General features: G+C 44.2%; 1 protein-coding gene across 10 annotated transcripts in view; it reads right to left on the bottom strand.

The window, feature by feature from the left end:
• ARNTL (aryl hydrocarbon receptor nuclear translocator like) overlaps positions 1–10642 on the bottom strand; it is a 50022-nt gene extending 39380 nt beyond the window's left edge. For 7 of the 10 annotated variants that reach the window (XM_038136920.1, XM_038136926.1, XM_038136925.1 and 4 more), the window contains exon 1: positions 10467–10614. The gene's annotated coding sequence lies outside the window, so the exon portion shown is untranslated. The other 3 variants (XM_038136919.1, XM_038136916.1, XM_038136915.1) reach the window with 3 other exon arrangements.
• Between the last annotated feature and the right edge of the window lie 14404 nt (positions 10643–25046).

The raw sequence follows: 25046 nt of genomic DNA on the forward strand, positions 1-25046 counted from the left end.
GATATCCTTGTTTACCAAGGCACAGATTCTTTTGTGCACGTCTCTGATGTTGCCCTAGGAACTGCCAGTCAATAAAGTCCTTCCACCCTCAGTCACTTCCTCTTGGAAGTGTGACATACAGAACAGGACTCAGCTGCTAGTTAGAAAGGGCACATGTATTTCTCAAGCAAGCCAAGTGGAAATTGCCAGAATCAATGCTACTGACTAATCCTTACTCAGCTCACACACAGTAACTATGAATCAGTCCGATAGTTTATTTAATACAGGGCTAGGTGGATTTTTACAGCGCAGCACACACTCCTCCTTGGGAGATTCAGAAGACAGAATTCACACGATTTTGTTAGTTGGGAAGTTGAAAATCTAACCTTGTAACCTTTTCTAACTGCTAGAGCTTTTAACCTCCTGGCTTCAGCATTCAGCTGGATACTCCCATACAGCACTGGTGCTCACCTAACGCCACACTGAACTGTTCAGAGATACAAAATAGATGAAACCTAATCCTGTAAAGAAGTAATTTTTTAAAAAGCTACATGTCTGAGTAATGACAGTAAGGTGATTCAGAAGTCAAACAGATACCAGCACTGTACAGTGGAGGGGAGAGACAATGAGCTCATCAGTGAGTGTCCATTTAACTTCCCTTGCAAACACACACCTCAGCGTGGGAGCACACAGCTCAACTCTCAAAGGCAGATTACAGCTCAAGCAGCCCTACAAAGCCTCCAGGGTAATAGAAGCATTCAAGAAACACTCTGAAATGTATTTACTTTGCTTGTGAGCTGCTGCTTTGGATAAATTTGCTCCTTTTGTAGAAGGCTGTTTAATCAACACCCAAGCAAAATCCATCTCCCACCAACAGCAACAGAGCCAAGAAAGAGCCTGGATGAATGTTACTCCAGTTAGGGTCAAGAAACATCGCTCTGTGCTGGGATGGCACATGGAACAGTCAAATCTAACTGCACTGAGATGACTGATGCCTACAGCCTGAGCAGTGGGAATGAGAAAACTATGAAGATAAATGCAGAGCACAACACAAGGAGCCATCAGGAACAAAGTGACCAGCCCTCTGAAGGGTGGAAAATAAGGAAAAGCTCACATGTGGAAATGATTGGGATGAGTACACTTCTGGAAGGATGTGTGGAAAATACAGAACTACACCGTGAGGAATGACTGAAGAGAAACTCACCCGCTGCTGCCAAACAAAGACTCGGCCAAATTCCGTCATAGGGAGGAGTTACAGGGGATATGCTGGGTTGTGTTTGGAGGTGAAAATCTAACCCTTCACTGCAACATGCAACGAGGTTTGCCAGAAAGGGCAATCAAAGTTAGCTGTAGTTATCCCTAATGCTTCTCCTTTAAGCTAGTGCATCAACAGTCTTCCAGGAGTTTAAAGGGCAGGGAAGTTTCTTTTTCTGCTTCATGAAAGTCTTTGAAGTGCACTTGCCAGCTACTCCTCCAGGCAAACCTGAGAACCTGGCCCAATATTACTCTGTGACCTGGTTGCCAGCACAGCATCACTCCAAAACATCGTCACCGCCACGAAACACACACGCACGAAAGAGCAAACAAAGAGCTCCCAGAACTGAGACAAAAGGACAGAGAGCCGCACACAGGCAATTCCAAGGGTGAATGCTTGAGTGTCTGTGTCTGTAAATAAAGTCAGAGGCCAGCTAAGACACCAGTTACCAGGCTTTCCAAAGTCACCAAACAAAATTCAACAGAAAAATGGAAAAATAGGTTCCATTGACAAACAGCAGAAAGCAGTACTTTTCCAGGTTTGTCAAGGGACACCATTATTCCAGTGGGTTTGGTGCTACAGGAAAATAGCAAGCCACAGAAATATCCTAAAAGTAGAGGACAAGTCGGACGAACGACCAAATGTTTGTTTTAAAAAATAAGAAGTATGCACCCGCAATGTGTGCCAAAGAAAGTAGATTACACAAGTGTTACAGCACACCATGAATGAATCTATGGAGGCTTAAGCACTTGCCTGAGCAAATCCTGCTCTAAAAGGCATGTTCCGTTTGTCTAAAAAGCAGCAAGACCTCTGCAACACTAATTCAAGCACTTAAAGAAACTTTAAGAATCTTAAAATATTGAATAATGATCATCAATATGCCACAACACTACCGGGGTATCGAACGAGATACCAATAGGGCACTTTTTGCTCACTTTTTTGTTACATGGAAGATTATTTTTTTGGTTCTGCTTCTTTCCAAGGTGTGCAACTATTTGGTCTTTATTAGTGTTCATATGATCTAGGGAAAAATAAGGCAATTCACTTTAAGTGGAAGGCATGAATTCTCCTGTTATCTGCTGAGTTAAACTTTGTCTTATGTTCCATTTATAGTCCAAATAAAGTTCAAAATTTTTAGTAAATCTCTTTAATAAGGGCACATTATAGTCTTAGAAAGTTTTTCATGCCACTGAACACAAGAATGATTCTCCTGAACAGCTATTTGATAAGAACATCAAGAACAAGCTATGGTGCCAATATTTCTCTGAATGGAAGCCTGGGTAGGTTTTAGAAAGCTTTGCTTCTTGAAAACAGAATATTTAAACCAACTGGCAGCAAGATGAGATCTATGCCAAGTTTGAGAATCATTCTTAAACGGCAATTTTTTTTTTTTTTTTTTTACACAGACATGTCACCTCCTCAAAGGCAGCAGAAGTGTGCACAATTAATGGAGTTCAAACCGTGTATTGTCTTGGAAAAAAAATTCTTCTTCCCCTCAGTCTCTTTCCTATATTCCATTTCCTCCAGACTTCCTGGCAAGTTTAACTGGAGACATTGCTGGGTCTCTGCCAATTTTACATAAATTATCAGTTTGACAACAACTTGGACACGTAAGTGTTCAGCTCTGGCAAAGTCAGGTGACAGTGGTGAATGAGCTCCTGAGAAAAGATTTGTGTATCTGAAACACTTCTATATTTGTCCATCTGGAAACCCAGAGGCACACGAGCCAGTGAGGGGAAAGGGAAAAGAGTCAGAGGTCTGCCTGAGTTACTCTTCCTTGTTAAAAAAGAGAATTTTTTTAAATGGCACAATAAATACTGGAAAGCTCTACTGTATAGCTCCAGAGATGAAAGTAAGAAGTTGCTTATTTTTCTGGCTTCTGGGTTTCAGTGCCAAAGCCAGATTTTTTTCATCAAATTTTTATGTAGATTTATGAAAGAAATGACCCAACACAGCTTAATCCAAAAATACTCTGTCACAAAGTCTCCTCTTCCACATGAAGGTTGCAGTGTAACACATTTAAAACAGCACTCTTCACACTTCCTGCCTCTCCCACCTCTCCTTCAGGAATACTCACTTTGTGAGCTGTTTCCTCACCCACAAAAGCAGAAATGTTTATGGAGCCACAAGTTGTATGGCATCAGCAATCCTACATCACCCTTCTGGGGCAAATACTCCGCTTTGAGACCCAGCAGATTCCCCAGGCCGGGATCTTTGCCCCATCAGGAATGCCACCACGGAGCACAGGGACAGGATACACAGATGGAAATTCTCAGCCAGGAAGGGCTTGGAGCACTGATGGAGGCTACACTGTCCATGACAACCCAGTTCCAGTGATCCTCAAAACTGCTGTCCAAACTCATCCAGCTGTCCACAGATGATGCAAAGGACTCATGTGTCGTTATAAACCAAACTGCTGGGCACCAAAACCAGCATTTTGTCCTGTCAAGGTACCAGAGCAGAGCCCTGATGACCCTGCCCTGAACAGTGGCCTGCTTCCCACATGTTCCTTGAAAACCTGCGAAAATCCATCAGCCAGAGCAGAATTCTTGGGAGAAGCACACAGAGAAAGGACAGTCAGAGAAGTTCCACAATGGCATCAGCTGTATCCAATTGTTAAAATTGGCTCTAAAATGGCGAGTAGATAATCCCCAGCAGGAATGGGAATGTAGAAACAGTTTCTCCAATAGCTGACTGCAGTAATCTTCTCCTCTGCTGGGCTTTTTCCCCCTCATCATCTTATTTTTGATAATGACAAAAGCATTTGAGTAAGACAAATAAAGAGCCACTCCAGCTAAGAAAATAAAGTAGGCCTTTGCTATGGAAGAGTCTCACGGTCAAGTCAGATAAATGAGGACAGGAATTACCTCACTCAACAAATAATGCCAAGTACAGTAATTGAGATCTCATTACTGCCAGCTGGGATATCTTAAACAGACTGAACTAGATTTTAAAATGCTGTAATAGGGGAATACCCATCTTTCTTCAGACTGTCTCCTGGCCAGACAAGCTGACCAAGTCGCACACATCTCAGAGGGAGAAAAATGTATTTACATAAAAGTCCTAAAATTTCCAACAGAAGTGAAACAGAAAATCCCAACACGAACCCAAACCAGCATGAACTCTTTATCAGTCTTTCTACTTAAAACAAGAATATCCAATTGCTGGCCTTGTATTTCTAAAGCACAAATAACTTCTAGTACCTCTAGAATTTGGACCCAAACTGCATAGAAAGCGTTTGACAACATTTTGAACAGATTGTTCTTTAATTGCAGCACATTTCCAGCAATTCTAATATTTTATGTGACAAACCCCTCTAAGAAGTCACTGAACCTGACTTGACAGGTTTCTAAAATAAACTACAATATTCAGAGGCTGGTTTTTGGTCATTGCAGTAAAAATATATTTTAAAATAAGAAAAAACAAAGAAGAAACTCTATAAAAACAGGAAGGAAACAACACTATTTGTAACAGAAGCTTCCAAGCCATAGTAAATTTGGTATGGATTAAAACCACAGTAAAATGTTACTCCAGGGCAGCAAATATGCCAAATGTTCTGGTGCTTTATCAGATTGATAAGGAGAAAAAGCTATTCCAGGTATCAGAGCCGTCTAAGATCACAAACATATGAAGATTTCTGGATTTATGAATTTGGGCCATGTCCTGACTATAACACAAAAATATTCTTAAGTACGTTGAGGGCACAGCGTTGATACTGACTTTTTTCCATTAACTCATTGAATTAATTTCATCAATAAAAAAAACAATTTGCAAATGCCAAGATTACATGAAATGCCTTGGCAACAACACACATCGGGAAAGGAAACAGAGGAATAAAGGGGCCTCCTGTTCCTTAGTCAACAATTCTAGCACTTCAAACTGGAAACTGCAACCTGGTCAAGACCAGGTTAAAAAAAATATAAACCTCCAAAACAAACATCTGACCTTTTTTTTTTTTCCCAATCTATTCTAGACCACAGATTCTATCCCTGAAAAATGACCAGGCCATTCAAGTCTATGGGCAAAATAAATATTATTTTCCAAGGTTATATGAAAACTGATAAGCCAGTAGCCAAAGTGCAGCAGAAAGCCCAAAACTCAAGGAGATTTAAAATACAATTATCAGAGTCCTTGAATGAAAGATAAAAGTATCAGCAGCACTCAAACCAAAGCCAACTTGCTGCCACTCTCAACGACAACAATGCATATGCAAACATAAAGGATGACAGTTTTGATATTGTGATAGATCATTTTGCTTCAAATTGGAACTGAACTCCTGAATTTTGTAATGCTCCAAGAAAAATCCACAGACAACAAAGAAATCCATTCACAACAAGTTAAGGAAAAGAAAACCCAACCAAACCAGTTCAAGGAAACTATAAAATAACAGCTTTGAAGACAGAAAAAAAACATTCTTACAAAAGAAAAAAAAAAAAAAGAGGAAAAAAGTTAAAATAAACATTTATTAGCTTTATTTTTCCTGTTTTTTCTAGGAAGCAACTTTTCCTTCTCACTTCACCTGATAAATATTCTGCAGTACAGCATTATTTAAAAATTTCTACCAGTCTTTCTGTCTGTTTTGGTCAGGCAAATTATTAAAGGTAAACACACTTTAAGGAAGTTTCCAAGATAAAAAGGGCTTGAGATCAATAATAATAGTGATTTCTGAGTTCTCTGGTAGTCTTATTTCATTCACCCTTGAAATCCCGCATCAATCCCAAATGGATAATAAAATTTTTAGGGTTTTCTGAGTAGTCCTGTATCAAGAATACATCCAATCTTTAAAATACACGGATTCCATTCACTTATTTTTCACCTGACATGCAAAGGGATTAAGGCAAAAGGCTGCAATTGAATGAGCACCTAAGAGTTGCTATAAAGTACCTCCCTAGGAAAGTGATTTCAGAGACATGGTGCCTAAAGAGGCTGCCCAGGAATCACCAAACATCCCTCCAGTGCTACAACAAGTGCCCATGGGAAGCTGGATTTCCATCCCAGCCACACAGGGAACAAGTGTTCAGGATTTAGCAATGTGTCAGCTGCCCTTCGCAGGTGCCACTGAACTGCCTTGTACCTGTGGAAAACAGAGCCCACCAACACCTGCAAGGAAAACCCAGCCAAAACCACCCCAAAAACTACAACCACCTGCCTCAGCTGCTTGGACTCATGAATGGGCCCCTTGAAAGTCAGCAGAAAACGTCAGCGCCTTGGGCCCCAAAAGCCTGGCTTGTGAGCTCTCCCCTCCCAAGTGCTGCCAAGGAGATCTCCTGCTCTCTGAGTAGCCTACTGGCACCATTCCTGCACAAGGCCAACCTAGTAAACTCCAGCACAGGGCCACAAGCTGCTCTGACATCAGCAGCTGACCCAGAAGTGCATCTGACACAGCAGACATTGAATAACAGCTTCTCAAATGGCAGCAGACTGAAAAGGTTACAAATTCTCCATGTGCTGCCTAAGAAATATCTTTTTGCAAGTGCAAAGGAGAAAGTGTGACCTGAACAGAGAGAGAAGAAAGACAAATCCTTGCAGGCATGGGTCCTCAAACAATCCTGTACTTTCCTCATGAAGAACCCACTATCAGGCAGCTCTTGAATCAAATTAAACTATAAACCAGGAACTTGAGCAGCAGATAAAATAAATTTGAAATAATACCAAACACAACAGAAACTATCAATCTTTTTTGGGGCAGAGACTGAAATGTCAGATTAACTATTTTTTTAGGTAATTAATATTCCAGACTAACAAAGCCTGAAGACGCTGTTTTGATCTGCATTCTTCTGCAGAATGGATTAAAAAAGAAATTACATTTCTCAACATCTGGTGAAAGATCAGGTTTCCAAGGAGATGAAGTCTGGGCCTTGGATAAGTAGCCTTACTGCATATTTCCAGCAAACTGAGGTAAAAAAGGCAGGTGCCATATGCAGTTAATGGCAGTGAGTTACCTTGATACCCACCCCATGCAATGTGCAGCTCAATTTAATAGACATCACAGGTTATCTGAAAATGTTCAGAGTCATTAAATACAAATAAAACCAATTGGATAATCACAACTGAGATTTCTTCTTCACACACACACACAAAATTCCTCAAAACTTGAGCAGGCTTTCTAAATAACCCAATACACCAACCCTTAGGGAGAAAAGCCTTCTGATTTTTTTAAGTGCATTGTTTTTCTGCTTCAATGTCTTGAGTTTCAACTACGTAACACCCGAGCACCAGTCTGGATTTGACCTGACTAAAGGTGGAACACATTTCCTACTGCAGCCCAAGACCACCACGCCCGCAGGGATATATACACACCCCACAGGCAGAGCACTCCTTTGCTTTGCTTCATCCATCATCAATCTACTGCCCAAAATCTACCTACAGCAACTCTGAGAGACACTGAAAGACCCTCACTGAAAGCTCTTTCACCAGGTTTGAAGACGCCAGCAACCACCTCATTTCCATCTTCAAGCACCTCCAAAACACAGATTGTAATTTCTGTGGGTTCACCAAGCAGAATGCTCAATAACCAAATTCCAAAAGTTGGTAACGGAGTTCCAGTCAGCGACTGCATTTATCAAAATCAATTATTTCAGGCTGAAGCTCTCAAAATATGATGACAGCCAAAAATTAAAGTTTCAAAACATGTTTACTGTATCTAAGTAAATAGAGAAAGCTTAAATATTGCATTCTGTAAACTTAGTGAGAACCAAAAAGCTTCCCAAGATTAAAAATATGTAGTTATTTTGGGCCTCTTTTTGCAGTCATTTGCACATGATATGCCTTTATACAGCTTTTATTGAAGACAACTAACTTCAGAGAACTTCCTAACACCTGGGGATACAAGCAGCTGCCTTTTACTGCTTTTCTGCCCTTTTTTAGAAACAGAGCTATGAACAAAACTGACGGTAAAGGTTAAGAACGAAAAGCATGCAGGTTACAGAACTGAAAGTCACTACAGGATGCACCAAATTTACTTTGTTTCACTTAACTATAATGTATTCCTTCAGGTTTTCCTGTAGCTCCCATCAAAGTATAACAACACAGGCAATGGGCCCCATGCTGAAAACACCTTAAAATGTTACCTTCGAGCATGGAAACAGCACTTCTGTACTCTAAATAACCTGCATGCCTCCTGGTACTTCCAGCATCCTTGACATCAATTCCCTTGGAAAACCTGCCCTCCTCACCTGCAGCTCTCACAGGTCTCAGCTTTGCCATCAGTCCCGCACAGCTTCAAAGAACCGTGTGCGACTCCAGGCTCCACCAAAAAAAACCCAATGAATGCTCTCTGTTCTCACTCCTGGTTGCCCAAAAGAATCCTTGAGAGCAGGTATTTGAAGGAGAAAAACAAATCTCCTTTCAAGCCCCCCTACAAACATCACCTTCCTAGTACACCCCTAGCAAGGGTCCCCAAACACAGCAGGTCTCTCGGGAGCACGTGGTGACAGGGACGTGGCAGCAGCCCCTAATTTCAGCTCTGGCTCCGTGGAATCCCAGCTCCGGCCACCTCAGCTTCCTGACACCAAACCAAGCAGCTTTCTTCATGTTCTCCGTGGCGCTTCTCGCTTGTCTGCTCTCCCAAGGAACTTCTTCTACAGAGCTTGATCCTCCACAGCCCCACACACCACAGCTGGCATCCAAAGAGACAATGGAAATGCACGGTGTGGAGGAGAACAAGGGCTAAAACAGCATAAAACCCCAACGAAATGCTGTGGCTGTAGATTATTTTACACACTCAATTTCTACGAGCAGGGGTAAAAACCCAGGAACGGTCATGAGAAGCACAAACCCACAGAAGTCAGGAGGAGTAAAGCCTTTCTCCTTAATAAGCAGCTGTGGTTTAGAGTAACCAGAGAGAGGTCTGCAGTTCCTGATGCTTCAAAGAGCTATTTACATTTGCATATTCCTGGAGGATACAAAACATACATCATGAAGAGGGCAGCGTTTAACCTCAGCCTCCTGCAAGACCGTCTACAGAGACAGTTAGCTGGAATTAATAGTTAATTGGAACAAACACTCTCTCTTTTCTCTCTTACAGACTTAGCTGCAGCCTGTGTATTATCAGTCCCTCTGACATTTAAAAAGCCCTTTTCATAAAAGAAAATATAAACAGGCAGGACAGGTACTTTTAACACGAGTACGTTAAAAAAGAAACATAGTATTTTGGATGTTGAAGTTCCAGAATTAAAAAAAAATCTACTTAAAGAGTGAATTTTGAAGAGATTAGAACACGCTCTGCAGCTGACCCTTTCTACCTCACACACTAAGGAAATACTTTAAAATGCCAGTAGGCATATTTGCTTCCAAGGCAAGAAAACACACCCACTTGTTCCTCCACCGTTGTTTTTCAAGCACGAAAATCTTCCCAAAACTCTTATAATCGAGGCACTGGAGTAACAGAAACCTCAGCAATTAAAAATGCAAAGTGATTCCCTTGCCTCCCCAAGCGCAAAATCCTGATCTCGGGAAGCCGCCTCGGTGTTCCCGGTGCGTTACGTTCTCTGCCGGAGGAAAGCCTTCCCTCCCCTTGCGACAGGCAGGGCGCACACAGGTGTCCGCCAGGGCAGCGGGAGAGCCGCTGGGGACGCGGGGGATCCCCGCGGGCACGGCCCCGCCAGGTGCCCGGGATGCTCCGTGCGGGCGCCGGGAGCCCCGGCCGCGGGGCCGGCACCTGCCGCGGGCGGGACCCGCCAGGCGCCGCACGAGCGGGGAATTCCCAGCCACCGCCATCCTCGCGGCTTTCCCGCGGGGCCTCCCCGACCCCGGAGCGGCCGGCGGAGACCCCGGGGCCCCGCTCGGGCAGGGCCGCTCCCGCGGCCGGGGCACCGTCCCCTCCGCTCGGGCCGCCCGAGCCCGCCCGTCCCTGGGGGCGACTCGCACCGGGGAGGGGGCACAGCCCGGCACGCCCCCCCGACCGCCCCTGCCCTCCGCGGGACCCCGGCCCGCCTCTGCCCGCGGGTCCGGGCCCGGGCCCGCCTGCCGGCCCCGTCCCCCCGCTGCCGCCCCACCGCCGGGCCGGCGCGCCCCGGGGCCGCTCCGTAACGGGGCCCCCGCCGCGGTCCCGGCTCCCGCGGACACAGCCCGGCACCGCCGCCGGGGACCCCACCGCCGCCATGTCCCGGCCCGGGCCCCCCTGCACCGCCCCCCGGCCCCTCCCGGGACCGCCGCGGCCCCCGGGGCGGCGGCTGCGCTCCCCCGGCCCCGCCGCCCCTGGCGCCCCCCGCCCGCCGCCCCTGGCGCTCACCGCGGCTCCGCGCGCCCCTCGCCGCGCCGCGCCCGGCCGAAGGGAGGGCGGGCGGGGGTCGCGGCCCCCCGGCAGCGCCGCACGCCCGGCGCAGGCAGCCCCCGTCCCTGACCTACTTTCCGCCTGGCTTGCCACCCGACGGCGCACCACTAACCTACTTTCCAGCCAATGGCACCCTCCCCCGGCCCCGCACCGGACGCGCCCGCCCGCCAACGGCAGCGCGGCTCCGCGCCCGCCTCGCCCAATGGGCGGCCGCCGAGCGGGCAACGCCCGCCCCCCCGAGCGCCGGCAAATCCCCGGGCGGCCCCGCGGCACCGGCCAATCGGAAGCGCGGCTCCGGGCCCTGGTCCCGCCCCCCGCCCGGGGGCGGGGCTGAGGGGCGGCGGGGGGCGCCGCCGGGACCCGGATGTGGCGGTGGCCGTGGCCGTAGCGGTGGCGGTGGCGGCGGGGTCGGCGAGGGCTCGGGGCGGGTGTGCCCGGGGCGGCGGGGAGGGCTCGGCCTCGCCCGCGGTACCGCCCGCTCCCCGCCCCTCCCCGGGGCTCTCCCGAGCCGCTGCGTCACCGCCGCGTGACGTCAGCCGCGGCCGTGACGTCACGCGGCGAGGTGTGAAGGTCATGGCGGCGCTGCCCCGGCGTGGCCGCCCTGCCCGCGCCTCGTCTCCCTCCTTCCCCCGGCGGGGCGCGGCGCAGCCCTGCACTCCGCCCTGGTGCCTCGGGCAGCCGGGGCCGTGCTGGGACCTCCCGTCCGTCTTCAGGGTCCGCTGCTCTGCGCCTCAGCACACGGGCCTGTGCCGCGACGCGCCCGCCAGAGGCTGGCCGCGGTGTCCTTCGGCCCGCCGCCAGCCGCCCGTGCTGCGGGGCCCCAGCCGTGTGCGGCGGTCACAGCTGCCTGCCGGGGAGCCCCTGCTGGGTCTCACACCGCGCCTCCGGGCCTTCAGCTTGGCCGGTGTGCGGTGCTGGCCGTGTCCCTGTCACTGATGTTCCTTCGCCTCCCGGGGCGGGCACAACGCCGGAGCCGCTCACGGCGTCGCTTCTGCTCGGGTGTGCTAAAGGCCAGCGGTGAGTGTGGTAAAGCCGTGCACCGCACCATGTTCTAGTCTAAATTTGCGTCGCTTCTGCTCGGGTGTGCTAAAGGCCAGCGGTGAGCGTGGTAAAGCCATCCAGCGCACCATGTTCTAGTCTAAATTTAGACAATCCACACAGCAGCGTAGAGGGGATGTGTTGCAAGAACATAATCGCAGCGGAGCTGCTTTCAAAGGCAAACCTTTGCTAAACGTGATTGCGTGATCACTGCATCAGATTATCATTGCCACATCCTAATTGTCTCAACATTTCCTGTCCTGTGATGCCACGTCCCAGAGGTTCGGTTTACGTTTCCTAGGGTAGCATCGGCGGGGCAGTGTGGATTGCAGCAGCGTTGCGGCGCAGCGTGCTTGTGGTTATCCCAATCCACCGGCGCGGGACGCGGGCTCAGCCCGGGACAGCATTAGCAGCTCCTTTCCATCTCACTGAGTGGGGACTAAACACAGGCAACAAGTGGCCCCTGCTGGATACGAGCTCTCTGTTCACACCAGGGTACTCCCACTCGGCAGAAGCCCTCCAGCAGAAGGAGACAAACGAAACACCGTACATTAGCAGGATGGGAGTGTGTACCATGAAGAGAGAGGAGAAGATGCATCCTTTTGTTTCCAGCAAAATGGTGCTGCTTTGATTTGTTTTAGCAGAAGTTATGGAGGTGGAGAAGTCTCCTTGACTACTTCTTTCAACTCAGCCTTTGTAGTTTTGCTCATTGTTTCTACCCATCTGTAGAAATAATCTTCCTTATGGAGTCAATCACACAGTGTCTGTTTTAATGAGCCCAGTGCCTGTTGTAGGGAATGATGCCAAGAGTAATGATCTTTAGCTATTTCTGTAGGAGAGCAGCTTAGCAGGCCATATGTCAGATTTCCCAGGGAGCCATTGTTTTGTTTTCACACCGTAGTTTCTATTCATGAGATATTAAAGAAAATAAAAGCATCTGGCTAATCAAATTCCCAATTTCACCATATGATGATGTATATCAGTCCTGTGTTCTGTGGCTTCCCTTGAAATAGATTGTCAGGTCAGTGCGGGCAATTTCTATCTGCAGGTGAATCAGGCATCTTAGACCTTGAAACTGTAAAGGTGAGGAGCTAAGAAACAGCAATTTTAAATTTGACAAGACCCAGTTCAGCTCCTGACGCCAAAGAAGTTTGCACCACCCTTCTAGCACAGGTTTCAAGAGACAAAAGGCAAACGGGAGAGGTGAGGCTTGACCAAAGGCAGAACATTTTCTCCTTGCGAGGTACTTGAGGGAGTGCTGGAAGCAGAGCACCCCAAAAATCGTGGGAGCTGCTGGGCAGACCAGCTCAGCTGTGTACTCAGCTCAGGGCACTGTGCACTGGTGTGTCTGATACAAGAGCTGAAGCATTTCCTCATCCATGCAACTCTCACCTGATTTATTTTCAGATGTTATGCTTTTTCTTTCTAAGAATGTAGTAAATTAGATCTTAGGCAGAGCGTTAGCTGCCTGCTTAGCTATGGTAATATCTTAATGGTTACACCACGTTTAAACACCGATGTTTACACTCATGTTTGGCTTACAGTCACAATTTAAAAGCAGGAAAAGGGTGTGCTGTGTGGTAATTGTGCTGCAAATTGTGGTTTATTAATAGAATATTGGAAAATGGAGCTCATGTTCCAACTGATTACTGCATTCACATTTGAATGCTACAGTAAAAACTTTCCAGGTCTTAGGGTTTTGACTTTGTGTCAAGTAGAGTGGCAGATGTGATCTCCATTAAATGCAGCCTACCTAAGGTATGATAATGCCATATCAGTGGTTTCACTTTAGAGTCTGCAAGGTTTTAAATGTAGATAACTGTTTCCCTGCAGAAAAAGGAATCTGGTTTCTCAGCTGATAACCCAAAAACTGATAGATTTTTTTTTGTTTGGATTTTTTTTGGTCAGGGGTTGCCTTCAACCAGTCTTGATATATCTCTGGAACATCCACAGATGTTCAGAAGTAACCAGCCAAATTAGTTCTTTGTTGTTTTAGCTTTGTTTCTCTCAAACATGATTCATGACCGCAGTTCATGGCACAGAGGGCACAGATCTCTTAAGTCATTGGAGGGTGAATTTTTGTGAAATGGTTTGAAGATACAATAATATGTGTTTATTTTTTAATGTCTTCCAAAATATGTGCAAGATAGGGTATCTGTTTTAGCACCTAGCTGTGGATCCAGATGCTTCAGAGCATTTTAACCTGCTGCTCTTTGTTTATAGGTTTCCAGCCATGGAAATGCTGATTAATACTGATTAATTAACTTGTCTTACCCTTTTAGCCAACCTCTTCCTCCATTTCTCTCTAGACATGCAAGCTATCATGTTGTATCTTCTTTGAGAGGTCAAAGCTCACAGAAAATTATCGAGACTTAATGATTTGAATCTCTGGATCTCTTGTTCTGTCTGCACATGAAAAACTCCAGAGATTATTTGGGTTATTTCTGGCCCTGTTACACAGAGTTGTGCCTTGCTTCAGCCCAGTTGTGAGGGCAGAAGAAACTGCAGACTTTGGCTTGGATTGCTTGCGGACTGATGCAAAAAATCACGCTGTGGTGACCTGTTGACTGTAGTGTGTCACAGCTCCTGTGTGGCTGGCTCAGACCTCTTCAAAATAAAGGTTTTTATCAAAATAAGCTATTGCAGACTCATTCTTTTCCCAGTTCATCAAATTCTTGAGTTATTACAAAAGCTAAGCCAGGGGAAAATTAGGTTTTTCTGCTTTTGTTTGTATAAACACTTGCTGCTTTAAAGGGTGTACGTCCTGCCACAATGTTTCCACATTTGAGCATTAATTTCATAAATATAAAGCAATAAATATTGACTTTTTCATGTGTCTGCTTCCCTCTGAGCTTTTTTTAAACCCATTCCTCTTCCTCTTGGCCTTTATCATTATTTAAAGGGCTAAAAGCTTGTTTCAGGCAAAAAGAGAAGATTCTTATCCAATCCATTGATTTCAGCCCTGTGGTCTCTGAGAACACCAATTAATATTCAGAGACTCCATGGGAATTCCCAGGAGCTGGCAATCCACTGCCTGGCAGCATAGCAGGAACAGGAAAAAGAATCTGAGGAGGAAAATGAGGCTAAAGCCAGGGAATTAAGAAATTCTAAGCACTTCTTTGCAATATATCTTCGATCTTTACAGAAGGTTCAGGACAAAGAATTTCTATCTTTACGTGGGTTTGACCTTAATGAAGGTTAAAGCACTTTAGAGTTTCTACTTCATTAAAAATATATGGAATTGAGTTTGTATTTCAAAGTCTGGAAGTCTGAACTCAAAGAAGACATGGTAAACTGTAAATATGTTAAGAAAATTTTAGTGAATGTAAAATATTAAGTTGAAAATTCTGAAAGGCTGCAGCCTTTTCAAATAACAGCTTTTTGTTTTGTTTTGTTTTTCCTGGATTCTTGTTAAAATGTTTCCTACAGTTTTGTTTATCATTTTTGTTGATAAGAAATCAGTATTCATTCTTGAAGTAATTTTGAGTCAACACCGTATTTATTGCTTTTCATTTTTTTACTGCATCACATACAAACCTAGAGCTGGCTGGTGTGAGATTCTTCCCTCCCTTCACAAAAAATAATAAAGAATTCCAGAAGCTAATTTGTTAGAAGAGAATTGGGCCAAAGACACACTTAAAAATTGCTGACAATGTTTCTTCAGGATTTACTGAGGACACTAAGATTCAGGGTAGAGTTTTGCTGCCTTTTCTTTGTAGGGGTCTTAAAATTTTCTAAGTCCCATTAAACACCAATACTTTTGCTTTTGGTACTCCAGAACAGAGAATGGATTTCAACCAGCTTCAATTTGCTTGGTCTAAAGGGTAAATAAGAAGCAGAAAGAGTTGAACAGAAAAATATAGCTGGGATTGTAAATGTCATTTAAATAGTATTTTTTAAACTAAACAGTCACACACTGTATTAATTAAATAATTATAGTATCCTCCCTTTTGCAGATTGGGAAAACAGGCCTGGAGATTAATGAGTTGGTCAGGATTACACCCACATATTAAACCACAATTAGAACTGGAGCAACTCATGGCAGCCTTCTGAAGAGTTTGGGGAGTCACTCAGCACCTCCACTTGGTTTTCCATATCAGTTACACAGAACATTTTACTTTCACAAGGAAATTGTGAGGCTTAGGGCGTATTTTGGAAAGAAGCTTTTGCAACTATAAAAGTTAGGGGCTTGATTCTCTTTTCAGTTAGTGCTGATGATACTCTAATGGGAGCTTAACAATCCATGGTGGGAGGACACATTTCCAGATTCACGGGCTATCAGAGGACAGTGGCTTGATTTTTTTGCTGTTTCATCTTGCAAATATTCTAGACCTTATTCTGGAGTTTCTACTTCATTCTCACAGTCAAAATTCAGCATTGGTTCCATGCTTGCAGTGAGGCCTGCAAGCTCTCAGGGTTGAACACGTGACCAGGCTGTTCTTCCCCTCAGCAGGACGCCTTTCTGCCCAGGGTTCCAAGATTAGGATGCTTTCAAAGCCATGAGTGGCAGTAGCCAGAGAAAAGGGAAACAGCAATGAATCCTTCATGTTTGATGCTAAGCTGCGACTTCTCTGTTGTCTATTAATTAAGCAATCTATTAATAGTGCTTTGGTACATACTAACATTAGACAAAAAAACCACTTTTGTTGCTAGAGAAAAAGCTGCTATTTAAAAAGCAGAGCAAAAGCAAACTAATTCTGAGACTTATGAGTAGATCAACCAGTAGGTGTGCCTGGAGTGTTGCAAATGGGAAAGGTGGGAGGACTCTGTCTTGTTATTAGTACATGCAGAAAGACAGGAAGTACTTAGGGAAGGCTTCCCTCTTGTTCTGAGTTCCAGGAAAGTTATTCAGCCAAACACATGAATCACAAAGCAGACTAGAAGGGAGTTTCTGTGTGGCATGAAAATAACAATCTTGGAGCCTGAGACGTGAAACAGTTTGATGCTTTTGTTCCGCTGCAGATTTTTCATGGAAAATAGCAGCCCCACGAATATCTGACAATGAAATGTCTTAGTGCATGAAATGTGAAGTTTATATAAGAGAGAGTGTCTTACTCATCAGCTGCTCTATTTTAAGCCCTGCTCAGCATGAGGGCTTTCATTTTGTGATCTATTTGGACGGCAGCTGGTACATTAGAGTTTTACATTAGCTGGCATCTTTACAATCTAAAGGATACTTAACACAATCCTGTAAAGCCTATTCTCATATTTGTGCTCAGTCACTCATATTTCATCTTAGTGTCTTCTCTTTCCCCATGGACATTTTCTGTCCATTTCGTGTTAAAAAATGGTCAACATATCAACAGCATTAAAGGGATGTTTTGTGGTGATGTGATCAAAAATATATATATATACAGCATATGTCATATAATGGATGTGCTATTTTGATGACTGCAAAAGGCAATGAAAAGGAATCCATAGTAACATATGTTGGGGATAAATTCCATCAATTAGCACAAATAACAAAAAAGATGGTTTGTATTAATAATTACATACAAAGATGAGCTACATGCATGATTTAGATTCACTTGGAAATATTTACATCATGGAAGGATGAAATGAATGCCAAATTGCAACCTAATTCCAAAATTCAACAATTATCGATTAATTTGCATGTTGCCATGAAGTCCTAAGACTTCATCTATCTGTTCATGCAAAAAGAAAAGTCTTTTCCATCTTTGTGGATCTTAAATCCCGGTCAGCTCTGAACAAATGACAAAATAGTCCTGAGAGAAGCTGAAGTTACCTGTTCCTGGAGATGTTTGGGAGCAAGACTGATGAGGAGAAAGGACAAAATAAGGTAGTGTTGGGGGGCGGCAGGCACTGGACCCTCATCCAGTGGGGTTCCCTTGTGATGTTTTCCCCTGAATCCCACACCTTTTACACCCTCCCTTGGCCCCACCAGCCCCTGGACCCTGCTCCCATCACCTGACCTGCCTGCTCAGGGGCTGTGAACTGGAAACTGCAGCTGGGTGGTGTCAGGATGTCTCATTGATGACTTCAGGTGCTGGAAGGGTGATTTGACTCTTCTCAGCAGCAAAACTTGCCTAGGAAAGGTGGAAAGCTGCTTTTCTTCACACATTTTGTTTCCCACGTGAGCAGCGTGGCGTCCATTGTGTTCTGTGTGTTTAGCCAGCCAAAGATTCAACTGCTTCTTGAAATCTTAAACAGCAATGTCACACCAGATGTATTCTAACCCAGGCTGCTGCTACAATCCCTTGGGTTTGAAGGGAGGGATTTAACAAAGGAAAATAAGGGGATTTAACCTCCCCTTGTGCCCCAGGAGTGGCGGCCAGGAGGTTCTGCACCATGGGAGTCCTTCAGCTTTGCTTTCCTGCTGGGCTTGCACCCACCGCTCGTTCCTCCTGCAGTTGCCCAAACAGTTGGAGCTTGGAGTAAAGCTACAAAGCTCCTCCAGCACCTGACACAGGCCCCACCTCTGCACACCCACCCCATGGCTTCATGAATCTGCTCATTAATTACGTGCACGTCGCTGGGCATGGCATAAGTGTGAACTGTTCTTGCACTTCTTTGATATCAATGTGATGTTTATATTTCCGTACGTGACCACAAGAATGAAAATTAGGGCCTTTACAGAATGATTTAGACTATGCTTTTTTACTATGATTAGACTATGCTTTGTGAGCAAATATTTTTTTCTTTTTACTTCAGAAAAAAACCCAGTAGTTCTCAGTGTGGTGAGCAAAAAGATCATCATCAAAGCGACCTGTTGCACTGTTTATCTTAAACATGACACAGACCTGTCCCCTCACCATGGGCATGTGTTTGGAGACAAGAAGGGCATGGAAGGACTGGTCTGGACCATAGGCAGACTGCTCTTAACTCAGTCCTGCTGATGTTTCTTGGAGGTGTGACACAGCAGCTTGACCACGGAGTCAGAGGGAGTGGAGGGAGCATGACTGAAACACTCATTGCTGCTGGAGAAATGAGGGGCTGTGAGGGAGCCCAGGGCAGGGCAGGGGGTACAGTCTAAGCAGACGGTTTTGCCTTGCTCTGAGTGCTACAGATTTCTCTAGAACATGTTAATCAGAACATTTTAATGACCAAAAGAATGCAATTTTTTTTCAATAAGAAATGCCAGTGGGCAGTTGCACTTCTTGTCCAGAATTACTTCTGTGATTTTCACATAATGTCAATTAAATTTATGATATTCTGTGTAGGCACTTACCCCGTTTATTTCCCTGTCCATTTCTTTGCTTCCTTGGAGATTGTGTATTGATAAGCTTTATGTCCTACCAACCAATGTTTGAAACAGAGATGGAGAAGTGATGCATGAGATTACAGAGGAGTCTTAACAACTTAATGACAGACAAACATGCAACGCCCAACAAAATAAAGCCCTGTTCTGAGCTTTCTCACCCACTCCTCCTGCAGGCTCCTCGGCCAGAGAGCCCAGCCTTGGTGTGATACCTACAGCTCTCTTCCTTCTATGGAAAGAAAAACTATGTTAAAATTCTTTCCTGCCTTCTCAGGAGGGTAATCCTTTTCGGTATGTGGTTTTCTACTGTTGTTTTGCACTTGATCTTTTAATTAATTCTAACTCCAAGGTGGAAGTAGCAGCTTGGGGTAGCCAATTATTTTGAGTTTCCTTAGGTTTGCTTCCATAATCCTGATGCTGTGTCATACTGAATTATGTCAATGGCATGAAACAACATAAAGCATTCTTTTTAATATTTTTAAAGCCTCTCAGGAATCTCCACTGAAATACAAGATAAAAATGAAAATCATTGCTCTTTTTGCTGGTTCTGTTGTGGAACACCTAACTATTTTTTCACATTATCTTTTTGCTTGTGATTTTAGGTACTAGCTTGAGGTTCAGAGGGTAAAAGGCTAAAACACCACAAATAACAATGTAAGTTAATCAGTAATTATATTAATTGGCCAATGTGAAGAATTTGCATTAATAAAAAACCACAGACTTCTAATACTTGGCCTGTATTCAGGCATTTCTACCTGTTGCATTTGGTATTTCTCATGAGTATTGAGTTCCCAAATATGACTAAAAAAAGAAATCCCACACTTACTGGAAATACGATGGGTGGCCAAGCTTCTCTCGGCACGCTCAAAATGCATTCTACATATCTCATGTAACCCTGTGGAATCCATTTGGATTTTGTAATAATCTGTGGGTTTGTGTAATGAATGTACCCTAACTCAGCATATCTGCAAAGGTATGCACGGTAGCTCTGAAACTGAAAGTACAAATAAAATGGCCCATAAAATTGCAACAAAATGTTGTCCAGATGGTATCTTCATTTTTCATGACATTAACCTGATACTGAAATTTAAATTTAGTTTTAAAAACTGAATTTAAAATTTAGTGAAGACCTGAAAAACAATTGTGGCAAATGGGGAAAATAGATGGTGGCATGATGAACAAATCATAGCTGTGAGAGACAGTAAGTGTGTATTTCATTCAGCTAACATGGACCCAGAATGTTTCATTTTGGACCTACAATTAGTCCTGGAAGGCAGGTCTGATTCTGTAGTTATCAGTGGGCTAAAGAAAAGAAAGTGGTCACACAGTGAGCTCTGAGCAGTTTGTCTGATGGTGCCAAAGCTACAGGAGAGAGAGAGTATCTGTCTGATTGTGCTGGCAAATTCTGGCTCTTTGAGTCACCCTGCACCTGGGTAATGCACGCACTGTGCACATAGCTTGTAGGGTTCTTTCCTATTTATTCACTATTGTGTCTTCCAAGTAGATATAATTTGCTGAGACAAATTATTGAAGAGATTTTTTTTCCTGTTGTTGGTCCTGTTTTGCTTATTTCCACAAGGAAAGCGTTTATTTTCCTTTTTTATCCAGAGGGGTCTCGTTCTGAGGATGGCTGTGTTTGAGGACTGCAGCTGTGGCTGGTGGCTCGGGCTGTGTTTGGTGGCTTGGGCTGTCACAGGCAAGGCAGTTAAATGTGCACATGGCTTATTATTATGGGGCAGATAGGTCAGTCGATCATCAGGTGAGGGTTTGCGTGTGTGAGGTGTTTCTGTGTGCGTTAAATTCGGGCTGCCAGCAGAGGATGAGCACACACTGGTGATGGTGCTTGGTGCAGGCTGACTCAGATGTCCGTGGCCATGGGTTGCATGATCTCCATAACTGCAATCCATGAAAATCCATGAAAATTTCATGGAATCCATGAAAACCCTGCTTCTCCAAAGGGGCCCTTTCCAGTCTCTTCATGCATATTGTTATTCACATAGTAACCATTTCTACCTCTTGTCTCTGCTTCTAAGCTAGTTCAGAGCGCTCAGTGCTTTAAAAACAAACCTTTAAAGGTCTTTTCCTTCATTTCCTGTGAGAAGCCATGGTAAATGCCATATGCTTTTAAGCAATTAAAACGCTTTGTGACTTTGTTTTTTATGTTGTTAACGCAGGTGGTACAGATTCAATGGGCTTTCATGTGTAGCAAATTCATCATATATCTATTTTCTGTCTCCCAGCACCTCTGTGAGTTTGATGTTGGGCTCTGAGTAGCTCTTCATATTTCCATGGTTACAAGTAGTCACAAGGGTTCTGTTAACCCCCTAAGGCAGAGTGATTTTGTCTCTTTTTTTTTTGTCATAAGCATAAAATGAACAAATTAGACTGTAGCTATGAAAAAATTGTTTAAAACACTTCAATAAAAACTTTTAATTTTCACTCACTCAAGAAGTGTTGGAGCCTTTTGCCACAATTATGGCTGTGTCACACTTTTTGTAAAGATGATTTTTTCCCTGAAAATCTGAAGGCTCTTTTTGCTTTCTCTTTTAATTCTGATTGGATTTACAGCCCATTTTGAAGGCAGCAGCTTTAAAGCAAACAATGGAGGTTCAGAGCTATGCTGTGATTAAATAATCAGCAGTGACCACTAACCATCACTGTGGGTACTATTGCTTATTGTTAAAAACAGAGCAAGTGGAGGTAAGAAGCACTTCAGCTTGCTGAAGAGCACAGATGCAGCCACATCCACGTCAGAATTTCAGATCTAAAATTGCTGCATTTCTTTCTAACAAAAGACTGACAGAAAGTCTCTTCTGACTTTCAGGTCTCACCTCTTGTTAAAGCCCAGGTTCTTCCCAGAAAATCAAGTGCAGAGAGCTGTGTTGTATGAGCTTGTCTGACCATTCAGTGTCCATCCACACTGAACTTCAAAAACTGAGAGATCTGACAAATCAAATTAAAACAAACAATGGGTCATGGTTAGATGACTTGTTTGAAGGGTGGAGTTTTGCACCCTGGCTGAAGGAGCTTTGGGAAATAGGTTTATATGCATTGATAGTTATCGTGGCATTGTCAGTGACAGTGCCTTGTGTGCTTCACTGCGAGGTGAATGATGAACAAAGCCATCAAAGAAGTGTTTTCAGTTCAAGAGAGAAAGGGCAATGTGGGAGATGGATTTGTAGAGAGTTGTCAGGGCCTGACAGAAGGCGCACACAGTGTGCATCCGTGTGCAAACTTTGAGACAAGAGATGCTGACTTAGAAATGCCATGGAACAGGACAGATGTTGTTGAGAGAGAAATGGAGCTAGGAAAAAGTGTCAAAGGATGGCCCTGCAAATAAGACTAGGTACTTTGGAGAAACAGAACTATGAAAGATGCATTGTAGTGGGACCCACGAGGGGCAGTTTTATATGATTGGCTTTAAGGCATCCACAGCATGGTGTGGCAAAAGCTGATAGGCCAAGAAACTCTTATAGTGTGTTGTAATTAGGAAAGAGTTGGCTTCTGATTGTGATGGTGTGAATTATAACAGCTGTATTGTCTCACCCTTCTCATGAGACTGAAAATGGAATAAAAGTTTCTAAAACGTCTCTCAGTTGCCCCATCTTGGTCAGGAAAAGAGTATTGTCCGCCAGATGCAGCCACATCCACATCAGATTTTCAGATCTCAAATTGCTGCATTTCTTTCTAAGAAAAGACTGACAGAAAGCCCCTTCTGACTTTCAGGTCTCACCTCTTGTTAAAGCCTAGATTCTTCCCAGTAAATCAAGTGCAGAGAGCTGCACCTTCTGTGAGTGGAAAAGAGCTGTTAGGGACCCTTAACAGGACAAGGCAGCTGCAAGGAGCAGTGATTTTTCTGAGAGGATTTCGCAGACTGAAGCAGTAGCAGGTTTTTTCCTGTGGAATAGACTCGGGTAGCTGTGATTTGCTATGGTATCCTGTGCTGAAGAGCTCCAAATGAAAGGGAGGTTTCTGGATCTTGCCAGGACAGAACAGATAGTGAGCTGCTGAGGGCAGGGAAGTGAGAGGGAGTGATAAAGGAAAGCTGGAGAAAAGTCTCTAATAGGAAGAGAATGCTTGTCTACTGAAAAGGTTTTGTACAGTGATAGAAGCATTGACTGGAACTGGAGAAAGGGTGAAAGAAAGCTCTGCCAGGGAGAGAGACTGAGACTCTCTTACCACCTTTACAGAGTTATTGCTTCAATGCACACAGCAAAAGAATCTTCCTAATTGAAGAGGAGAAAATGTCTCCTTTCCCTTTCTTTTTGGCAGGTTTCTTTTTAGTTGGAGGTACTACATTTGCCAAGTCTCCAAGCCAGGAGAGGCATAAGCTGATTTTATGGTAAAGTAGCAGGTAACACAGTAAAATGATGTTTTAATGGTACAGGTAGAGGAGAAAGAAGTATATTAATGGGGGAAATGGACCAAAAAACCACCTATCATATTCTGTCTACTCACTTGGAAAACAGACAATAGTAAAACAGAATAGTCTTCATCCTCAAAGTGAATTATGAATGTTAATGAGTGTTCAGAACGGCAGTGGAGTGCATTGGCACACAGGTTATATTCAGACATAAAGTGTCAGAAATGCTGAATGTTTTATTATAAAACAGATTTAAACACTTCCAAGCAGAAACATGGGCCATGTATGAACTGCTGGGAAATGGAACAAAAAGCCCTCTGGAGGGGTGTTTGGGCTGGCCACTCCCCACTGCTACCTCACTGTTGCAGTTTTTAGGTTAGATGGTCAGGGATGTTTTGGGTGCCAATGACCATTTCACACATGTGTGAAACAGCAATTATGCAGCACAAACACCAAGATCCTGCTCCCAGCCTGCCAGTCAGACCAGCTGGTAGCCCAGGGAGCAGGGATTGTGGACCTGAACCTGCCTGACAGGGTTGTGGCAGGATGCCACAAGTGCCACCAAGCATCTAGAAAGGAGCATGACAGCACAAAGACCAGGGTTTGCTGCTGAGAACTTTGACAGCACATTTCAGATCCACCTGTGACTTTTCCATGTGAATCAGGTGCCAGGAGATGGCAGCTCTTGGAGCTCAGGATTTTCTTTCTGCCAGGTTTAAAATTCTTAGGAGCTTGCCTGCTCCCAAGGAATGTTTGGGCCTTTTTCAAGGTAAGGGTCACGTGTTTTGAAGTTGGTGGCTGCTGCTCCCTTCATCACAGAGTTTTCTCCTAGCAGTGCAGTCACAAAGAGATGAGAATGTCCTCTCACTCTTTCTGTGCCTGTACTTTTATTCAAACAGAGTGGTTGGGTTCAAACTCTTTGGGAGTGTGTCTGTAAGAGCAGCAGTGCAGGACACTCGGAGTGCTCCAGGCAGTCACTGCCAAGGTAACCAAGTTAGAAAAGGAAAATATTAGGTAGATGCATAATTAGTGTGGAGTCGTTCTGGAATCCTGTAAATTGGCAGGATAAATGCAAATTACATGTCAAACCAATTCTTCTTCTCCAGAATAAGAAAACCACCCTTCTGGAATTTCAATGGGAAATGGAGTCATTATAAACTCACTATCAGGAAACTAGAATATCCTCATAATTGGTTACAATTCTAGTAATTCTAGTAATATTCTAGTATTTTATAACACATTGTTACATCAGTGCTTCTAAAGCTGTTGTTGGCTGCAGCAGAACTTGTGTGTAGCTTGTGAATGTGTGTGGATAAATATACACTTTCCTCTCAGAGCAGTAGTTTTGCTATTTGCTTGGGAAAGATCCTTGACCCCCCTATATGACAAAAATTGTTTTTAAGAAAATACTTCCTTTCTAGACTATGTTAGCATAGTTCTGGCATGGATAAGACAAAAAGTATTTTATAGAAAAACAAAGATAGTCCTGTTAGGGGTGGGAGATTAGAGCTGATCCTTCCCTGGGTTCCACAGACTTGCAGTTTTTGATTCTACCAGCACTTTGGGCCAAGTCCCTCTGTGAAGAGCTGTTTAGTTGTTTATAAGCCTTTTCCTAGAGTACCTGCAGTACAAATTGGAAGAAATTTGTTCTTTGGTGCCCACAAGAACATCTGTTTGCTCTAATCTCTCTTCACTTTTCCAGCTATTATTGTTTGGAAAGCAAACTTTTTAGGGGGGGGTCAGATGTTTATTTTATTGTAAAATCTTGTTAATGTTATAAATTCAGCTGCAACCTTTGGAGCAATATGAGAGGCTGAGGCCCAAAAATGATCCCTTTTTAGGGTTACTTTCAGGGAAGCAGGAGCAGAAAATAAGGAATTCTTTTCTTACAAAAAAAAAAAAAAGAAAAAAAAAGAAA

This window comes from Motacilla alba, chromosome 5, assembly GCF_015832195.1.
Source record: "Motacilla alba alba isolate MOTALB_02 chromosome 5, Motacilla_alba_V1.0_pri, whole genome shotgun sequence".
Lineage (NCBI taxonomy): Eukaryota > Metazoa > Chordata > Aves > Passeriformes > Motacillidae > Motacilla > Motacilla alba.